This window comes from Phaseolus vulgaris, chromosome 3, assembly GCF_051622355.1.
Source record: "Phaseolus vulgaris cultivar YP4 chromosome 3, ASM5162235v1, whole genome shotgun sequence".
Taxonomy (NCBI): Eukaryota; Viridiplantae; Streptophyta; class Magnoliopsida; order Fabales; family Fabaceae; genus Phaseolus; species Phaseolus vulgaris.
Window position 1 is genome coordinate 20640799 of NC_143500.1, and position 14471 is coordinate 20655269.

The 14471-nt window shown below is 46.0% G+C and overlaps 1 long non-coding RNA gene across 1 annotated transcript; it reads left to right on the forward strand.

The window, feature by feature from the left end:
- Nucleotides 1-11387: 11387 nt before the first annotated feature.
- On the forward strand, nucleotides 11388-14079 carry LOC137806830 (uncharacterized). The gene is made up of 2 exons (XR_011080426.2): nucleotides 11388-12316; nucleotides 13223-14079. It is a non-coding gene; the product is annotated as an uncharacterized LOC137806830 (long non-coding RNA).
- Nucleotides 14080-14471: the final 392 nt, after the last annotated feature.

Sequence of the window (14471 nt, forward strand, 5' to 3'; positions counted from 1 at the left end):
CTTGGTTTATTTTCGAACCTACACCAAGGGAGATGAATGTGTCAGAGACACCATGAAGCAAAACACACACAGATAGAAAGCAATAAAGGCAGAAGTTTCTAGGGCAGTGACTCGTACCTATATACTTTTCGAGAGTTCCAGCGTTGAACTCCAAACTGATCAAGGTGGCGGAGTCAAAACCTCCCGCCTCAGCAAGAATCCAGCAAACCACCTGGTCATTTGGGGCTAGCTTCTTGAAGGGTTTGGATTTGAGGGCCCTCGTCTCCCTCACCCAGTACAGTGGAAACCCATCCAGGGCGGAGGGAACGAGGTCAGAGCAGCAGATCTTGAAGAACCGGCCTTTCCACCCAGTGAATGAGTTTTGGAAGGGGGTCAGGAGAACCCTGCCAGGAACGTTACTAAGGGTTACCCAAAGGTTGCTCCTTTGCCTCTTCACCTCAAAGAAGTGAAGAAAGATGTCAATCGAGGGTGCACAACCCAGAAACCCGAAAAGGATGTCAAAGGCCTTGACAAAAGCCCAGCTGTTGGGATATAACTGGGCCGGAGCGGCATTGATCTCCGTCAGCAGTTCCTTCTCAAACCTGGAGAAGGGCAGGCGCACGCCGATGGTTTTGAAAACCACCTGATAGAAGTAAAAGAAGGGGACCCCGTCGTTGGCCCGTTCGTCTCCACATACTGGCTCCCCTAGAGCGCAAGAGAGCACAGGAATGTCGTCGTGCCTCCTCGCGAAGGCACGGTAATTGTAGGAGCATGAATCCCCTTTGTGTTCCCTTATGGCCCTGATGGAGAGTAAGCATGAGCATTCGTCAAGAAGCTCGCTCGAAGCCCAAGTATACAGGTCCTTGGGGTTGACCCTGGGGGGAGTGGCACGAGAAGACATTCTTGAACAGAATCATGGAGGTTTGAAGGCGTGTGGCCCACTGGTAAAGCAAGGGTGAAACGCTAGTGGGAACTAACACTGGAAGAACCCTTCACAAGAAGAGAAAGGGTGCAAGTAGAAAGGGTGCAAGTAGGTTACGAAAGGCGCAGAAATGATGAGGACAATTTCAAAGTTTTGAAGAATTAAATATTGCGGTTAGAGCGCCAAACGACGCAAACGGAAGTATTACAGTTATAACGCTAAATGACGCGAATGGATGCACCGCACGATTGAGCCACGTGGCGGAGGATGGAAGGATGGCCCTGGCACCCCTAGTTAAACTCAGAAAACGTCGTATCGACAGAATGCCCAAGGGTACGATGCGCCGTCGAGAGCGGGTCAGGGGCACAGTAGGAGTCAGAACCAAGTCGAGTGGCTGAACGTCCCATCAGCCATGCAAGAAGCGCCATGTGGATAGCACAGGCGAAACCTTGAGCTCTTCGCCATCCTCAAGCGTCGACCAGGGCCAAGGTCAAAGTCAACGCCAAGGTAAAGATAACGCCCAAGGCGACGCCAGCATGAGACCTCCGAGGCGTCGCCAGGAAAGGCGCAAAAGGCAACGCCAGCATGAGACGTTGCGGGCCCACAGGTAGGAAAGAATGTGGAGGGAGACGAGATCGCCAAACGCCAGCGGATCACTGGCAGGGTTGTTCCCCGATACCTATGGGAAGGAAAGACCATAGAGGGAACGACCCCCCCCCCCAAGAGTGCTCGGCGTTTTTAGACACCCTGGGACGATACGGCGCTGCTGTAGCAGGCCTCTCCTTAGGTGTGGGCGTCGGGCACTAAGAATCAAGGGACGAATCGCTTTGGTGTTAGATACACCCCGTGGACGATACGGCCCCATTAGGCAAGCCTCTCCATGGGCGTGGGCATCGACGCATGACCTTCCCCGGGCATACAAGGCTGCCCAACGCAGTGAAAGAAACGGGTATAGTACAGGCAAAACAACCGAAGCACGTGAAGGCAAAGAACGAAAGTAAAATCACACAGGCGAAATTCTATATCTCAATGGCACGAAAGTAGTCATGCAAAAACCCAAAGTTGTAACGAAAGTGCAGACAATTCAAAGAATTACAAGTTTATCAAAGAGGGTTAAAAACAAGTGTAAAGGAATAAAGTGATGGTCGAGGGTGGCGGTTCAATCGTCCAGCTCCAGGGGCACGACTTTTCCATCAACAATGTGGTGAGTGGAATCACAGTTGGAAATGTTGATCCCCGGATTCATGCAGACAGCTTGGGCCAGAGCCTCCTAGAATCCCTCCTCGAAAGTGCCCGCCATGTCTTGGATGAGGGTCTTTTTGTCCTTCTCTAACTCCTCAACGGTGGCGTCCCCATAAGCTATCTGCTTCTCCAAAGCCTCCTTCTCCACACGGAGTCGGCTGACCTCGACCTGCAGTTTGTCGTAGTCAACCTGGAGAAGGCCCATAGCTTTGGCTTGGGTAGCCATTTCCCCCTCCATCCGCTCCATTTTGTCAGCTTGCTCACAGCAGCGGTCCTTCAAGTCCTTTTGAACTTCTTCGTAAGCTTCGACTATGTCTTGAAGGCTCGTTACCTGAACTTTGAGGGCGATTTCCCGAGCGTAGAAGTCGGCCTGGAGCTCCACCGCCTCTGCCAGTTGTTTTTCAGCTTCTACTTTGGACTCTTGCGCCTGCTTCAGGGTGGTTTGGTAAGTTTCGTTTTGGCGTCCCAGAATCTTCCTTTCTTCCTCCAGGGCAGCTACCCTTGTTTCCAAGGCCTGGAGGGTTTGGGTTTGCAAAGCAGCGTTTCTGGCCTGGGCGCGCCATTCAAGGGCCACAGCCAAGAAGGCCCCCAAGTAGAAAGGCATGCCCTCCTTCCTGTCGGAGCCCTCTGGCATTGTTCCACCACTGAAGCCCCTCATCAGATGCATAATTGGAGGAGGGATGGCGATAAGATCGGGGGCGACAGCGACGGGGGCAGGAGAAGCAGAGACCTCTGCCGGTGGCGGAGGTTGAGCAGACTCGGCGCCTTCGCCTATATCCTCTTGGACGATTGTGGGGGGAAGGGAAGTGGCGCTTGGAGGGTTGTCCCTGAAAGAATCCTCTCCCTGGGGCGACGCCGCTGGTAGGAGGGGAACCCTTGCAGATTTCCTCCTCTTAAAGGGTGCCACGCCATCCGAGTCCTCATCGTCGGATATGATCTCCAAGACCCGTTTCCCTTTGTCGAGGGGGTTGGGGCCTGATGGCATTTCATGAAGGTCTTCTTGAATCATGTAAGAAAAAGTGGTGCGGAAGCTATGAAGGTGTGTGAGCAAGATCCTCCTAAGAGTGGTGTTGATCTTGAAGGTGCATGATGTGTATGAAGCTAGGGAGGTTCGGCCAACCCAAGGAGAGGTGAAGGAGATGAAGTTTAGAGCCTAGAATTCTAGGGAGAAGCAAAGCTTGGCACAAAATGGCAGCATAACTTTACTCACAATAAACTTGAAAATACAAGGTGTAGGCTCCTCTTTTTATAGGCTAAAGAAGACCATAATGCAACCCTAATGCTAATCAAAATCAAATGCAAATTTACATCACATGGAGCACATGGCCATGTGGAGAATCCTTCTAGAAAGTGACCAAATCTTTAGCAAATCTAGGTCAAGTCTCATGGAATCAAGTTTATGTTATTTACACCACAACTAATACTAAGCTACCCCTAATGGGCCTTCCTGTAGCATAAACAAATCTGCATGGATTCGCTTGGCCATGGGCTTAGCAATTTGGTCCTAGACGCTCCTTTCATTAGCCTAGACGCTCTCCACCTTGAGCTAGACGCTCCTCCCCTTTGGCCTAGATGCTCCTCCCTTAGCCCCAGACGCTCTTGGTTTGGCTTTGGATGCTCATGTCTTGGCTTTTGTCTTTCTTGTGAAGTTGTGCTTGGCCCTCTTCCATCAGGGCCGGCGATGAGGCCACGGCCAGAGGAACGGCGACAATGGGAAGAGGAGAGTCGGGAGTCTTAAGCGCCTCGGGGCTATATGGGGACGGTGAAGATGAGCCTAGTGGGGCTTCGGTAGTGGCCGGTGGTGGCAGAGGCAGGGTTGATGGGGGGTTCGGGTCAGCAGCAGGGGTGGAGGAGGCGCCCGCTTTGGCAGCACGAGCGTCCTTTATCGCTTTCGCCAGCATCATCCTTTTGGAGGCGTCCATCACTGATCCTACATTCAGATAAACCAAGCAGCAGAAGTCAAAGCCAAAGCAATTATGCAAAATCACAAAACGCGTAGAAACGTGAGACGCAAGTCACGTGGTACAATGGAAAACAGGTGGAAGAGGCCAGAGGAACAAACATCTGGTAGTAAGGTACAGATAACAAAAGATGGTAAGGGGAGAGTCTCCCTACCAAAATATGTGGTTAGGGCGTGAGCGTTGTATTCGCTCGCGATAAGCTTCAATGTATCGAAGACAATCCCCAGGCCAACCAAGGCCTTGCATACCTCCCTATCAGCAGGGGATAGCTCATCCAGGGCTTTGGCCCTGAGCAGCTTAGGGTGCTCCGTCCAGTACAAGGGAAAGCCGTCTAAGGCTGTGGGGTCGTGCTTGGTGCTGCACACCCTAAAGAATTTTCCTTTCCAGTTTTTGTAGGAGTTCTGGAAGAGGGAGAGGATGATCCTGCCTGCGATCCCGGAGAAGCTTACCCAAAAGCTTTTCCCCTGTTTCTTCACTTCGAAGAAATGCAAGAAAACATCCACGGAAGGAAGGATGCCCAGGTGCCCGCAGAGAATTTGAAAACCCCTTACAAATGCCCAGCTGTTGGGATGAAGCTGGGCGGGGGCTGTGTTAATCTCGGTGAGGAGTTCCCTCTCAAAGGGCGTGAATGGGAGGCGCACCCCGACGCGTTTAAACACCATCTGGTACATGAAGAAGAAGGGACTCCCCTTTCGAGGTCTGTCATCCACGCACATAGGTTCCCCCGGTCGGCCGGGACGAACGGAGATGTGCGCGTCATGAGTGCGGCAGAAAGCATTAAAGTTATACAAGTGGGGATCCCCACGATGATTCTCGAGGTCCTGAAAGGATGTCAGGCTGGTACACTCGTTCAAAAGCTCGTCGGGGGCCCATGTATAGACGGCTTTATAGTTGGACTTGGGGGTCTTGGGGGGAGAACCAGACTGGGAGTTCGAGCGCGTCATGGTGTGAATAAATAGCTGGAGAAAGAAGAAAGGAAAAAGGTTTTTAACAAAGTGATTCCAAGACAGAAAAGGGGGTAAAACCCCAGGAAATACCACCCACGCGAGAAAACCCAGAAAGAAGGAGAAGGGAACAGAGAAGAAGGGAGAAGCGGAAGAACACAGTAATGCATAAACGTAAACAGTCCCAGGCAATTCAATAAACTATGCAATGCGACGAAGGAGAAGAGTCGGGTTGTGCAAAAATCATACCTTTGTTGTCGAAGTAAGGGAGGAAGGCGAGCATGAAGGAAAGAGCAGGAGTTACAGGGGAAGGGTTTGAAGGCGATGAACAGTGCGGAGATGCAGAGAGAATGGATGTAACAGTGGTGTGAGCGCGGGGTTTGGGGTAACTTGAACGTTACATTTGCAACCCAAGAGGCGCTAATCAGGAGCCGTGAGATCGTGCCGCGTGTCAAAGGATTAAGCGCTCAAGGGGAGCGCAAGAGACTCTAGAGGCTGGCCGTGTGATGAGCCACGTGGCGCACGATTAAGCGTAGCCCCAAAAGGTGTTATTTTCCCCGCTTCAGAGGATGTCCAATCAGCCATTAAGAGCGCCCCTATGGTTCAGAGAGTGTCACGTCATTAATTCGAGAATTGTTGAGTCAGCAGGGAATGACACGTCATCAGGGTGGCACGTGGACGGCGTGGGCGAGGCCTTAGTCTTTGCGCTGAAGACAAGTCTTTGGCTTAAGACTGGGGGGCTTGTGTACCGTCCCGTATCCGGGCGTTGACAAAGTCAAGGTCAAAGTCAACGCCAGGAGTCAAAGTCAACACAAGGCGTCGCCTAGATGAAGAGACGCCAAGTACCAGCGTCGCCAAGAGGAAGCGTCGCCAAGGAGGCGTCGCCTAGGTGGAGGCGTCGCCCAACCAGGGCGTCACCAAGATCAAATATCATTAAGTCAAGGCAGTCACAACACGGTTCCCCGATACCCATGGATAGGAAAGACCATGGAGGGAGCGATGCCGTGGGAAGGCCTCAGGTCCCGATAATCCGATGTAGTGATAAAGAGAAGGAAAAGGTGGCTTAAAGGCCATAGTGATAGCACCAGTGTAGGGCATCCTGACTCGTGAAGTACCCCTGCCGCCCCAGAGACGCCTTTGGGACAGATACGACTCAAGGGGAGGGTCACGCACAGGGTAGCCAGGTGCAGGGTACGAGAGGAAGGCAGATACGCTCTCAAAGTGAGTGACTAGATGATTGGGGGCATGAGTAGGCACCCAAAAAGTCACACGTAGAAACGATGGGGTCATGGCGCTGTGAGGCCCTCCACGTGTACGACAGCCAGGTCAGAATAGAAACACCATTTAGTTAGGTACCAGGTAATTAAAGTCATTTAATACAATTTCTGTTTCGAGCTTTTAAGGTACTATAAAGGCTCCCAAGCGTTTCAACGTCTTAAATGCGCTACGTTTTCTAATTAGACGCGTTAATTAAGTGCGTTACGTTTTATGATTAAAAGCGCTTTAAGGCGCTTTAAATGCTTGGGTAGTTTAAATAGCGCCGAGAATGTTGGGAACGGGGTTCGAACTTTTGGCAAATTTTCCAAAAACTCTCCAGTTGCTAGCTTGAGCCTTGAGGTGAGGGACGAGGGACTAGGAAAAGATCTTTGCCAGAACGAGAAAATACACATTAGAAATAGTTTCCTTTTTACCACCTTCAGAGTGCCATACGCGGTGCTCCGATACGGAGGTGCATAGTTTTTGGTGTTTCTTGCTGGCTGACTTGAGCGTCGGAGTGCAAACGGCCGCTAGGGCGCCCTTTTGTCCTTCTTTGCAGGAATCCACATGTAATCAGTGGGAAGGAGTCCCTAGCTGACGGTTGAGGTTGCGCACGAAGACGTCCCAGGTCAACCGGACGGAACAGTTTAAATCTGTAAAATCGACACACATTCGCCATTTTCCGTTACTTTTCTTCACCAACACTACATTGGCGAGCCATTATGGATATTGAATCTCCCTGATATGACCCGCCACGAGTAGTTTCTGCGTTTCGTCCCTGATCGCTTGCCTCTTCTCTTCATTAAACTTTCTTCGTCTTTGTCGAACTGGCTTGACTTGAGGGTCCATCGCCAGGCGATGACACAAAAAATCAGGGTCGATCCCTGGTATGTCCGAAGCAGACCATGCAAACGCATCCAGATGTCTTTCTATCACCTTAGCGATCTGGTCTTGCATCTCGCCGTCTAAAAACTTTCCGAGCTTAAACATTTTACCACTAATTTCCCTCTCAAACCAATCCGTAGCCGGTTGAGGCCTCTGTTCACTGGCGATCACCGCTCTCGCTATTCCGGACTCTCTAGCGACTCCCGGGCAGTCTGTCTCCTCTTCTTCCCGAGCGGCGTCCTCGCACCCTGCCTCGACGTCTGTCATCACCACTTCCCCTTCCACAGCCATCTCAAAAACTGTGTCCACCACCCGCCGATTCACTGGTCTAGACTCTACGCCAGAGGGCGGCATGGTGGTTACGTAGCACACCGATCTCTTATTCTTGAGGCTGTTTTCATGTAACACTTCTTCGCCTCCTTTTGATCAGAGCGGATGGTGATAACCACCCCTTCCATTGAAGGCAACTTGACTTTCATGTGCCTTGTTGAAGCTACAGCTCCTATCCTGTTAAGCGTGGGTCTTCCCAACATAACATTATATGCTGGAGGAGCATTCACGACAAGGTACCTTATCTTCTCTGTGTGCGAGGCCACTCCATCCGTGAATGTGGTTCTTAACTCAACATACCCCCTGACCTCCACTTGATCCCCAGCAAAACCATAAAAACAGCCCCCGTATGGTTTCAGCTGATCAGGAGATAATTGTAACTTGCTGAAGGTCGGCCAAAACATAACATCGGTCGAGCTTCCCTGGTCGACCAGCACCCGGTGAACCTTCCTTCCCGCCGTAACGAGCGAAATCACAATGGGATCGTTGTCATGGGGTGCAACATCCGTAAGATCCTCCTTGGTGAACGTGATGTCCACTTCAGGCGAGTGATCCTAAAAAACGTTGACTGACAGAACAGACCTCGCATATTTCTTTCGTTGTGATGCAGTACACCCACCACCCGATAATCCACCAGCTATAGTATGGATCTCGCCGTGAATGGGTACCTCGTGCTGTTGTTCCTCAGTGCTCGCCGGTTGTGACCCTGACGATTGGTCTGCTCGTTTCTCCAGCAAATAATCCTTCAAAAACCCGCACTTCACCAACTCAGCGAGTTGGTGTCCCAAAGCCAAACACGAGTTAATGGAATGGCCAAAGCTCTTGTGGAACTCACACCATACATCGGGTTTTGGCCCCAACACCTTATCCGTCGTCTTCTCAGGCACTTTAAGCCTGGCTGCAATATTTGGAACGGCAATCAAATCAGCCAGTTCCATCACGAACTCATACCTTGGAGGACGATTAAATTCCCTAGGCTGCCCTGATCCCTTCCCCTTGTTTTTCCTTGGATCATAAGGATGATGCGTCCTCTTATCCTTCTTCTCAGCCGCCGCCTCCATCACCCTCTGCGCTTGTGCCCTGGCCTGAACTTGTGGTTTAGCCGGGGCTGCGTTTCCCCTCTTCTCAGAAACTTCGCTCTCAGCGGCGATATGAGCCACAACACGTTGCCGGATTTCAGCAAACGTGGCGGAGTGGCTCCTAATCAACGATTCGCTAAACGGTCTAGGCAACACGCCCATTTTGAAGGCGTGAATGAACATGTCTCCATCTTTACCTGACAAACGAACGATCTGAGCCCCAAATCTGTTCAGATACTCCTTTAAAGACTCCCCCTGATACTGTCTCACATCAAACAAGTCGTAAGACACCAGTGGCGGCGCCTTGTTCACTATATATTGCTCAACAAACATCTTGGAAAACTGTTGGAAGGTGGTAATGTGACCAGTAGGTAAACTAACAAACCATTCCAGTGCTGTACCAGTGAGGGTACTCATGAATACTTTGCAATAAACTACATCTGAACCACCAGAGAGCATCATCTGCGTGTGAAACGCAGTGAGATGAGCCTCAGGATCCTCTACTATGGTGAAGGATGCTTTCACCGCCACCGTATTTGCAGGGACCACCGTGTCTAAGATCTCCTGAGAAAACGGCATTGGAAAGTTACGCGGCGGAGACGGGGGTGCAGCTTGGTTCCCAACCTCACGCTCCTTTTGCCCTTGAAGGGCTTTACGTAACTCTTCATTGACTATGTTAAGCTCTTCATTTCTAGCCTGAGAGGCTATCAGTGCTTCGTGCAGTCTCTCTTGTTCAGAACGTGACGCAGCCACGTTCTCCTGCAATGCTCTCATCATCTCCATTATCTGCGCCATAGTTACAGCGCCCTCCTCGGTTGACGGTGCGACTGAACTGGATCGTGTTGTCCTCATCCTTTCTCGATAAACTTCAGAAAGACTCACCACAATCACAGAATTATGTAGTCACAAACGCTCTGAACCAAGACTCTGAAAATGTCGATCGCCACGACAATCCCTTGACTCAGACTTCAAGCAACCAACAAACACACAACTCCAAGAAAATCCGTACGAGACTCCAAACTCTTCAAACAAACTTCAGAGAGGTGGTTGATCCGGCAATCAATCGGTCAACCTTCCTTCGAACTTAAAGAATCTCCAAGAAATCGATCAAACCAGCAAACAATCGATCCAAACGTCCAAAAACCTTCGCAATTACTCACTACCTCAGAGTAACCGTTAAAATCTTTGAAACGAAATTTAACGAAGTGATTGATCCAGCAATCAATCGATAGAAACTTCAACAACTCAAAGAAACTTCAATTTGATGATTAAAATTCCAAACAAACGGTGGAAACACCAGAAAACCGACTGCGACAGCGAGCAATCAAACAGGTATCACCGAAACTTCAATAAACTCGAACTGTGGTTGGGAATCACCTTTTACACAGCCCCACAGTGGGCACCTGAGATCCGCCCAGTTGACTACACGCAAGAATGCTGCCTCGTCACGATCTTTACTCACCAGCTACAACGCCACATGCACTTCAAATCCTTGCTCCAGAATTCTTCTGCTAGAACGTGAAATGACAGAATGGCGCCACTGCGGCACTCCGAAGCTCAAGTCAACAACAAGAACACCAAAAACTCAGAGAAACTAGACTCTTTGGAACCGCGCTCAAGTGCTCTCTGTGAGAAAATGAATCGTAATGAAATGCGTACCTTGTAATTCTGTTAAGTTCAGCTTTTATACCTGGGATTTTCTGATGGAAACCGTCCAGCCTCAAAACTTTCGGCCAAGAAGATAGACGAAGATCGAGTTTTAATGAAGAGTTTGTAAAGTCTTTTTCTTCTTCTTAGCCTTGTAAAAATTGTATAGAGTAGTTAAGAAGTTTTGGGCCTTGTATTTTGGGCCAAAGTAGAGAAAGATGTAAATAGAAAACAAAGTAATGTGTAAAATAGTAAAAGACGGGTGCAAATAGAAATGTAGGCAAGGAAGGCATGAGTCTCCACATGTCTTCTCCTTAATGGAGAGGATTTGCACCAATAAGGTGGTGACACTTGTCACACTCTCATTTGAGAGTTTTTGAGAGACTTTATCCTATAAATAGGAGTCTCTTATACATGTATTTCTTTAACTTGGAATTAGTAATGAAATGCTGCCTAGTTTTGGTCATTCTACTTGTTCTTAAGTTCTCCCTAGGTTAGTCTCCTTCAAGACTTAGCCTAGACTTTTTCCTAGGGAGTTGGCCTTACCTCTCACTCTCTCAAATTCCTAACTCCACTTCAATCCATGGAAACTCCTCTTGAGTTTCTTTAATGCTTCCGCTCATCATATCTCCTTCATCATTCATCCAAAGAAGAAATTACAAAGATCACTAATAGAAGAAGAGCGTTTTTCCATCATTTGATATTCAGAGCTATGGTTGTAAGATCTTTTTTTTTTTTTCTAAATTCCGTGTTGTTCATAATGTTCTTGATTGTCTTGAATGTTTATCGATTGATTTTGTGTTTTTTTGTCTTTTTGTTGGTTCAAATTAATTGTTCTTACTTGAACCTTCATGTATGTGCTTTTAGGTGTTCTTGTGTGTGTGCTTTTGAATTTTTTGAGTTTTCTTCAAATTTGTTCGGTGAAATTTTCATATAATTGAGTCATTTTGATTTTATAACCATATATGTTTAGTCAAAAATTTTCATAAATATAATTGAGTCATTTTGATTTTATAATCATATATGTTTAGTCAAAATTTGTCATAAACTCCATTAGTTGAACTTTTTGAATTTTTTTTCAAATTTCTTCACAGATTAGAGCTCTTTAGTGCTTTTGATTTTCATTTTTGAGTTCATAAATTGCTACTAGATCATTAGCAATTTTTCTTTGAGTTAGGTTTCCATTATTATTCTCTCAAAATTCATTTCCGAAAATTGTTCGTGGTTCTAAAAGAAATTTCCAGGTGTGAAGAGTAATTTGGATTTGTTTGTGAGATCTCATTCGATCTGTGGTGCGAATAGCAGTTCTGAATCCGTTTGTATTGTCAAAATTTCACGAAAATCTGTTGCACGTTCACGTTCACGTTCATATGCGTTTTCAATCCGTTCATCTTGTTCTTCATTCTTGATGTGATTTTGAAAACGTGTGAGCAGAGTTTGGTGCGAAGGTGAGAAACATAAGTTTGACGAAGAATTTGTTCGGTGTGAAATCTAATTGAAGCGGTGTGGTGTTGGAGGAATCACAAACGGAGGTGTTTTGCGGTTTTTGGCAAACGAAATTGGTGTAAGGAGGTTTTGCGGCTTCCGGCGAACATAATCAGTGGACAGAGGTTTTTGCGGTTTCCAGTGACCTAAATCAGCGAGGAGTTGTGTTTTCCGGCGACCTAAATCGTTGAAACTGTGAGTTTCCGGTGCGTTTTCATCTACATTCTTCATTCTCTGAAACGATTTTTAAATCAAGTGATTGGAGAACACTGAATGAGATATTGCGGTAAGGAGATTTGAACCGCCGAAATCAGAATTTGCTTGAGATTTGGTGCGTTGCTGGAAGAATCAGTAACAGAGGAGTTTCAATTTTCCGGCGAAATCGGTTAACGGAGAAGACGATCGATTTGAAGCGATTTGCTGGAGAATTTGAGATTCAGGGAGCACGAACTAAAAAGGAACTGTAGTGTTTCGTATGAATTGATTCATTGCAGCCAAGGTGTTTGTTCATAAGCATGAATTAGAATCGTGTGAGCTGAAGGTGTAGCGAAGTCCAGTGGCATTCAGTTTCTGTGAATTGAAGAGGTGCGTTCAATTACATTTACGTGCAATTTTAATTACAATTGTTCTGTTCTGTTAATCTTCGAAATAAGAGAAGTTGAGTAGTGGAGTGGTTGATCTGAGACGGTGTAATTTTGATTCAGTGTAGTTTGTGTTGAGTAGTTGGAATAGGCATTCCATCAAACACTTTGGTGTTCTATACTGAATTGAAGGATTTCCTGTGGTGATTCAATTGGACCAACAACTAATTCAACATAAACAAGTTATTGGCAATTGATTTAACAGTGTAGTAATTGTTTTGATGTAGATTTGGGTGCAGAAGTTTTATGGTTTGGCTATTTTGGTACAAAATCCTGCACATAATTGGTGTATATTGTTGAATAGTTCGCAGCTGCACAATTTTAATCTTTTGATTAGTGTAATTTGGTGGTATAATTTTGTGCATTGAAACTGTTTATGAATTGATCACGATGTTGTGATGTAGTATGATGACTTGAATTGTTTGCATCATTTGGTTCATAATTGGTGTTTATGATGCAATGCTTAATTGAGTAAAATTCCGGTGCATAATTGGTTGGTGTATTGATCCAGAGATTTAATTAAAATTGCCTCATTGAATGCAAGAAAAGTGAGATAGAGAAAGCAAAGTGCGTAAACTAAATTGGTTCAATTTTGTTGAAGCAAGAATTTTACTGGTGCAAGTCTTGATGCAGAATTTTCCGGTTTAGCTTGTGAAATTGGCAAAGTGAAGCTGTTGGTGAATTTTGAAATTGTAATTGACAAGCGTAGGTCTTCATACTAGCTGTTCTGATTCAGATTTGATTGCTTGAAATTGTTGATCATTTTGTGGCAGATTTTAATTAAATAAAAAAAAGTATGTCTGCATTTGAATTCAATTTGTGAATTACAAATTCATTGAAGCTGATGCAGTGAATTGTGGGGTCCGTAAATTTGAAGAATTTGATGAGAAATGGTGTGCCGAAGGTGCAGCGTGAATCAAGTACTACCAAGGTGTGCAATTAATTGAAGAAATTAAAGTAGAATCAGTGAAAGCAAATTGGAAATTGTTGAATCGGTGAAAGCGTGATTGTGGGTGCTTTTAACTAACCAAAAATTACTTATGTGTTGAGTAATTAGAAGTGTGTATTGGCAGCTACTGGAATTTGCAATCACACGGTGGGACCCATGCTTTAAAGTTAAATGCAATTTGTTGAATAATAAGGGAGCGTAAATTTTGGTGAGAAATTTGGCAATTGGAGTTCCTTAGCACGGGACCTGCGAGAATTGAGTTCTTTGGACCAAGCTATATTGGGCAACAACATTTTGGATTTCATGGTCTACTAAGAATTTTCATCATTCTTTGTTTTAATTTTGTAATCCATTCTAGTGTCTATCTTTAGGTGTTTTCTTTTGAGTGCCTATTTTTTTGAAAACTTTTAATTTTTTGCTTGTCTTGATTTTATGGATAATCTTTGTGTTTGTCATCTCTAATCTCCTTTGAGTTTGACTCTTCAAATTGAGCTTTTATTGCTTTTATTATTGACCTCTTGAAGTGGAATATACCTTGAATTTGTTCTTTGTGAGAATTGAGCTAACTTCTAGGTAGCATCCTAAGAGAAGGAAAAAGACTTTGCAAGGGGTACTCACCTTTGGAGGACAAACAAGTAAAGGCTTGGAGAGAAACACTTGTGAGAGAAGAGAAGAAAACTTTGAAGATTTTTTTTTTTTTAAATTTTGTGTGATTTCAATTGTTTTGTAATTTGGCCATTATCTTTACTTTAGGTGTCTTGGAAGAGCCTTTGGTGTTCTTCCATCTCCTACAAGTTTTCTTTAATTTTCTTATTAGATACACGCTTTAGACGGTGAGTGTGTCTTGAAGGTTCACAAGTGCCAACAATCCTCACCATTAGGAGTCGTCTAGTTTAAATTTTTGCAATTTAAATTCTTAGTTTTTAAAAACATTATTTTAGTTTCTTTCTTTAGAAAACTCTTTGTTTGTGTTGAAGAAGTTTTCATTGGAAGGAGATTTGTGAAGTGCATTGGGATAAGTTCTGGCTAGGAAAGACTTGGTACTTAAGAGTGTCCATTGTGACTCACCTCTCTTTCCTGGGAATTTACCTTGTGTGCTAAACTCACTTTCCTTCTTGTGAAAAATCTTTTAAATACAAAGCTTAATATG